The following is a 6,503-nucleotide window of genomic DNA, read 5'->3' as shown; positions in this document are numbered from 1 at the left end:
ACATGAAAATAAAAAAGAGAGAAAAAATAAAAAAATATTTTAAAAATATGAATAAACAATTACATATTTTTACACAGAAATTTAGAAACCTAATTATATATGGCATTGTTCAGCTATTTATTCTCAATTGTGAAATAATCTTAGCGACCACAGAGGCAATGAAGTCAACCACACACTACTCTTCCCTGCACCTCCTTTTACACAACAGTGATCCACTGGATTTGAACTGTTGGAGCTAGTCCTCAAAACTCCCAACACATATTATTTTTTGATTCATGCATTTGGTACAGGGTCTCCCTATGCAGCTCAGAGGATCTCCCCAGGGCTGACATTACAGGTATGTGTCTCCACACCTGGACCTGGTCACTGGCTCAGCATGCCCGGGGCCTGGACAGTGTGCAGCATGCAGTCCTGAGGCTCAAATCCTGTTCCCTGTGCTTGTCTAAGCAGGTGCTTAATCAGTTGAGCTATCTCACTTGTCCAAGGCACCTTATTAATCAACACGTTGAACAATATGGAGATGAGTGACATTTAAAGTTAGATTTCAAGTAATACAAAGGCAAAGTTTTAAAGTACTATTCAAGTCATATGGAGAGAACTGTAAAGTAAAAGCTTTGGATGACTTCTAGCTATGACTTAGCCTCTTATAACTAATGTACCTCAAACAGATGACTCTTGGTGAGTCCCTTCTATGGTCCAATGGAGGAGTGGAGAAATGGTGACTTTCAACCTGAAGAGTCAGTTAACTCTCAGCTTATTCAAGTTTTAGAAAGTCCTACCTCAACCTCCTTACACCCTCTTGATGGACGTGATCATTGATAGTACTAACCAACTGTTACTTGCTGTACCATGTGCTGTACTTAGCACTTTGCACATCTTACCTCATTATTACTATCTGTAAAACCTAGACTTCGTCAACTGTCCAAAATGAGATGTTTCCCTGATCATGGTGGTACACGGAGGAGGAAACAGACCACTGATTTCAGCTGAAGTGGGGAACAGCGTGGGTGCGGAAGTGGACCACTGGATGCAATGTCATCCCCTTCAGATCCAGCTTCCTCTGGCCACCTCAGAGGCCCTGGAACCTTCCAGGCCTTATCTCTCAGGATCTTTGTCCAGACATCACCATTTCTCCATTTGTCTCCTATGGTGACCACTTAGACTGTCTCTGCAGCACCTAGGAGTCATGGAATGACTTCTCAAGATAGTGTCTAATTAAACTCTCTCTGGAAATAAGCGAGATGCTGCACTCAGTTTCTCCCTAACTCTATTCTTCCATGAAGAAGTCATTGTTGGCTTAAACATCATGAGATTATTTTTTTTAAAGTTTATAACACTTGTGATATATTTTTAAAAGTATTTAGTACAGGGTCTACAGGGTCTCAGTACACAAATTGGACTTGTAGTGATCCTTCCTGTTTTTGAGCCTTCCAAGTGCTGGGATTACAGGTGTGAGCCAGCAGGCCCAGTCTCAATCTCACTGCCTCATCATGATCCAGGGGGGTGGGGCTGGAACCGCAGTCTGGGGATCTGAACCCCCAGCCCCTGCATCTTCCTAAGCAGTTGTTTTCACTTGTGGCAATTTCTTGGGACTAGAAATCTCTTATTTCTCCCTAGAGCAGCCAACTGTGTTGGGGTTATCTGTTCTCTGGGAAATTTGTCTCTTCCTTAATCTGGTTAGTTGTTTGTAGCAAAGTACAGACACAGCTAGGAGTTGGCAATCTGATGCCCACAGCATGCCAGTTCCCCTTTGCAAGGCACAGCATTAGGTGGGGTCTATACTGAACCATTAATGTAGCCAAGTTTTACAAGCCTCAGGATTACAACTGGCTCCAAAATAATATCTGATTCATTTTTTTATATTCAACACCCTATTCCAGAGTTTACTACTAGCTGGATTCACAGTCAGCTTCTAAGCATAAGACCAGCACTCAGTGTACTAATTTCCTCTCATGTTGAAAATCCTCAAGGTATCAAATTAATATCATCCACTTTGCCTTCCCACTCAAATCTCTACCAAATGCACTTCTTTTCATGTCTTCCCTACAAAAGGTATCTGAATTGATTTTCCTACTTTTGTGACGCCCTTTGGTATGATAGCTGGAGTGAGTAATTTTTAAAAACAATATTATTTTTATTGCAATCAAATAATTTCAGGCAGTTAGCTAAAATGCCTCATGAAAGTAAATAATGGTCCAGCATGTTGTTATTATAATTCCAAAGTCTATTTTTTGCTCTGAACTATTTCAAAATTAGTATGACTGAGATTCTGAAAATAATAGGGTTATGAAGGAAAAAATGTAAGATTTCTGTGCTCTGCTATCTTTTCTATTTAATTAAACATAATTCACAAAGAAAGAAAATTAGTATTTTTTGACAGTGTAAAAGGGCCTGAACAGATTGTATCTGTTCAAACTGTTGTAACTCCAAATATGGTTAAAACTGAATTAAATACCAAGAGAAAAAAATTGATTTTTTCATCTTTTTGAGACAAGTTCAGGATAACTTTGAGCTTACTTTGTAGTCCAAGCGGGTCTCAAACTTTCATCCTCTTGCCTCTGCCTCCTAATTTTTCAGTTACAGGTGTGTACCACCAAACCTGGCTTAAATTTAATATTTATTAACAATGATAGAATAAAGATTAATAATTTCTCAAGGCCAGCAAACAATAATGCGAAATCATATTTAAAAGTTGTATAACAATAATCAAGTGTAGTTAAAGTGAAATCTCACCGGTGAATGAGGAATTACAAGAGCACAAAAACAAGGTAGTGAATCTTGCTCCATCAGCAACCCAAGCTTGCCTAACTTCACTGAGTAGTTTAAATCAAAAACTAAAGAAACTGAGAATCCCCAACTAATGAACAGGCCTCAGCCTCAAGTAGCTATGATTAATGTGTCAAAGATCAGCTTCTTGAAATCCATTCCTACCACTGTGGAGAGAAATCACACAAATAACATGGACAGCACCAAAGACGGTGTAACATTAAAGAACTTTCACTAAGTGACTGAGCAGAGGTGTTAGAATCCTCAATATATAAACATCCTCAGCCTGTGCGAGAGAAGAGCAAGGAGATGGTGTGAGTGCTACCCCTACCCAATGGAGGGGGATCCACTGCTTACAATGCAAAGGAGGAAAAGGGGCTTGCTTTTTCTTCTTATGCCCTTGTAGCTTTGCTGAATTCTACTGCTTTGAGCCATTGCCTTTCAGCATGCCACCCTGCCTTGGAGTCACCTTAAGACAGACCAAAACCTCTGCAAACTGTGAGCTAAATAAACATTTCCATATATGTATACAAAATGGTCCTTCATTTATATCCTCTTTTTGTTTATTTTTGTCACAGATGGGTATTCCATTGCCATTTAAGTATTGTAGGTGTGTGAATTGAGCAAAATAATCCAATATAGTTCAGTAGTCCATAATGGTAGTGGGTTATCTGTAGGACTGGCAATGTCAAAAGTTATTAACTTTAGCCTTTTATAGCTCAGCATATTAACATGGCTTTACTTTTCATACCTCATTTTTATACTTTTCTTCTGGATGGTTAAGACCAAGATCAAGCAAGACATATATAACAAGAAATGTAAGTTTTGTATATACAAAATAACTAGGATAGATATACAGCTACTTTCTCTTAATTCAATGAGAAGAAAGATTTGTCCTAATAGTGTTTGGACAGGATATCATGTCTGCATCATGTACTATGAATAACCACTGTGAAGCCAACAATACGCAATGTATTAATTATTGAAACTGCCCTAATAATCGGATTTGAAACTGTCTCATTGCTATTTGCTTCTCAATAAAATTAATAAAAATAAATAAATAAATAAATAAATAAATAAATAAAAATTTCCTTCCTTAATTTTGGGTGTCAGTTATTTTGTCTTAACAACAAGAAAAAAAACTAATCATAGAAGGTTTACTTCCTATAAAATCAACAGTGAAATTTACCTGAGCCAAAAGAAGAACTTCACAATTGCCAAACCTAAAGAGATTGTAGGGCCCTCAGCCTGGAAAAGAGAGCATACATGTCCATTTGTTGTTACCAAGAAGAAACAAAGATACTATGGTATGAAACCCACTTGTAAAGACATTCTACAAATGTGAAACTCCAACCCAATAGGACACATCATCAGGGGAAAATTATTGTGTGAAAAACTCACCAATTAAAAGTAGAAGAGATAGCCAGCCCAAAGGATGCACTAATTTTAACTTAGAAGTACAGGAAATATGGGAAAACAAGGCAATGTGACTCCCCTCCAAACATTAAGACTTCCATAGCAACTGATTCTAATGACATCAAAAGCAGATGAATACTAGACAATAAATACAAAAGAATCCTTACAGAGATAATTCATAAGTGAAAATAAAGAACAAAGAAACAAACAAATAAGAGAATATAAGATGGGAAATGATAGTTTCAAAACAAAAAATTTCTGAAAAGTGTCTTAGAAATGAAAAGCTCAACAAACCAAATTTGAAAATCCAATGGAAAGCTTTACCAAGATAAGCAACAGATGCAAATAAAGGACAAATAAACAATGAAAGAGGAGAGTATAAAATAGGAAAGGACAGTTTAAAAACAGAAAGATTCTGAAAAGAGTCTTAGAAATGAAAAGCCCAATAAACCAAATTTAAACAATAACTGAAAAGCTTAACCAGCAGACTTAAGAAGCAGAAGACAGCATTTCAGAGCCTGAAAATAGACAATTGCAGGTCATAAAAACTTAATATTTCTTAAAATACAAGAATTACAGAATACAATTGGAAAACCAAGTTTCAGAGTTTTTCAAACCAAGATCATTACCAGATACAGGCTAAAAATACAGAAAATCTACTTGATGAAAAAATAAAAGAAATTTCCTGTATTTTGAAAAAGATATGGCTATCAAAGTATAGGAGGCATGTAGAATTCCACATCACCACCACAGTTAAAAATAGCAAGATTATAGCATTAAAAAATGCTATTAAAAGGTACAAGAAAAAAAGAACAACTCACTTGTATAGAAAAAACTATCCAAATAACTGCACATTTCTCAGCAGAAAGTTTAATGTCTGGGAGGGCATCGATAAAATATTTCAAACTGTAAAAGAAAATAACTGTCAAACTATATTACCATACCCAGTAGTGTTATCCTTCAGCCTTGCAGGAGATATGAAGACCTTCAATATTGGAACTAAAGAAATTTATGACCATGAAGGTTGCATAATAAGAGGTACTTTCAGGTACCCTACACAAAAGAGAAAAAGTCAGAAAGTAACATCAAAGAAATTATCAGCATAAGGGCTGGTGAGATGGCTTAGCGGACTAAGCGCCTGCTTTGGCAAGTGCAGGGACCAGGGTTCGCTCCAGTTTCCCCAAGCTGGGCTGGTCCCACATGCAGCTTGTGCTGAGCCAGTGACCCAGTCTGGGCGTGGTGGCACACGCCTGTAATCCCAGCTCTGAGGAGGCTGAAAACAGGAGGATCACTGTGAGTCTGAGTTGTGTGGTGAGACTCTGTACCAAATACATAAAACAAAAAAAATTCTGTGAAAGTATCATTATGGATTAGGAAAGCAACAGTCATCAATAAAATGTCAAATATCAGGAATTAGTACAGATTTTTCAATAATAAAATTGAATATAAATGGTCTTAGTTTTCAAATTAAAAGAGTCATTCTTTATTTATTTGTTCTTTTTTTCAAAATTTAATTTAATTTTATTTTAGTACAGTAGTCTCTTATTATTTCGTGGTTCCACTTTTGTGGACTGTTTTGCCGGTTTTCAAAAACTATTTTTTTATTAATTTTATTGAGAAAGTAATAGCATTGAGACAGTTTCAAAACAGGTTAGTAGAACAGTTACAATAATTAATACATGGCATACTGTTGTCTTTGTAGTAGTTATTCACAGTACAAGATGCAGATATGATATCTTGTCTAAACACTATTAGTACAAATCTTTCTTCTCATTGAACTAAGAGAAAGTAGCTCTCTAATATGTATATTCTAACTATTTTATATATATACATATTTTTTCACTACAAAATGGTCCTTCTTTTAAATCTCCTTTTTTGTTTAGTTTTGTCAGAGATAGGTATTCCATTGCCATTCAAATATTGTAGATTCATGAATTCAGCAATGTAATCCAATATAGTCCAGTAGTTCATGACAGTAGTGGGTTAGCCACATAACTGGAAATGTCAGAAGTTGTTGACTTGAGCCTTTTACAGCTCAGCATAATAATATGGCTTTACTTTTTTATTTTTTATATTTCACATAATTTTATTGAGAAACAAATAGCAATGAGACAGTTTCAAACCAAAATGGTAGGACAGTTTCAATAATTAACACATTGCATACATTATTCCTAGGGGTTAATTGCAGTACATGATATCCAATTTACAAACACTATTAGAACAAATCCCTCTATTCATTAAGAGAATGTAACTATATATCTATCCTAACCATTTTGAATACAAAGATACAAAATGGACATTCATCCGTATCCCCTTTTTTT

General features: G+C 35.9%; 1 pseudogene; it reads right to left on the bottom strand.

Annotated features, from left to right (window-relative positions):
• LOC101584152 overlaps positions 1–6,503 on the bottom strand; it is a 31,236-nt pseudogene that overhangs the window by 16,879 nt on the left and 7,854 nt on the right.

Source organism: Octodon degus, unplaced genomic scaffold (assembly GCF_000260255.1).
Source record: "Octodon degus isolate 3935 unplaced genomic scaffold, OctDeg1.0 scaffold00302, whole genome shotgun sequence".
In the NCBI taxonomy this organism is placed as follows: domain Eukaryota; kingdom Metazoa; phylum Chordata; class Mammalia; order Rodentia; family Octodontidae; genus Octodon; species Octodon degus.
Note: the sequence above shows the minus strand (reverse complement) of the source record. Positions and strands in the feature narration are given on the sequence as shown.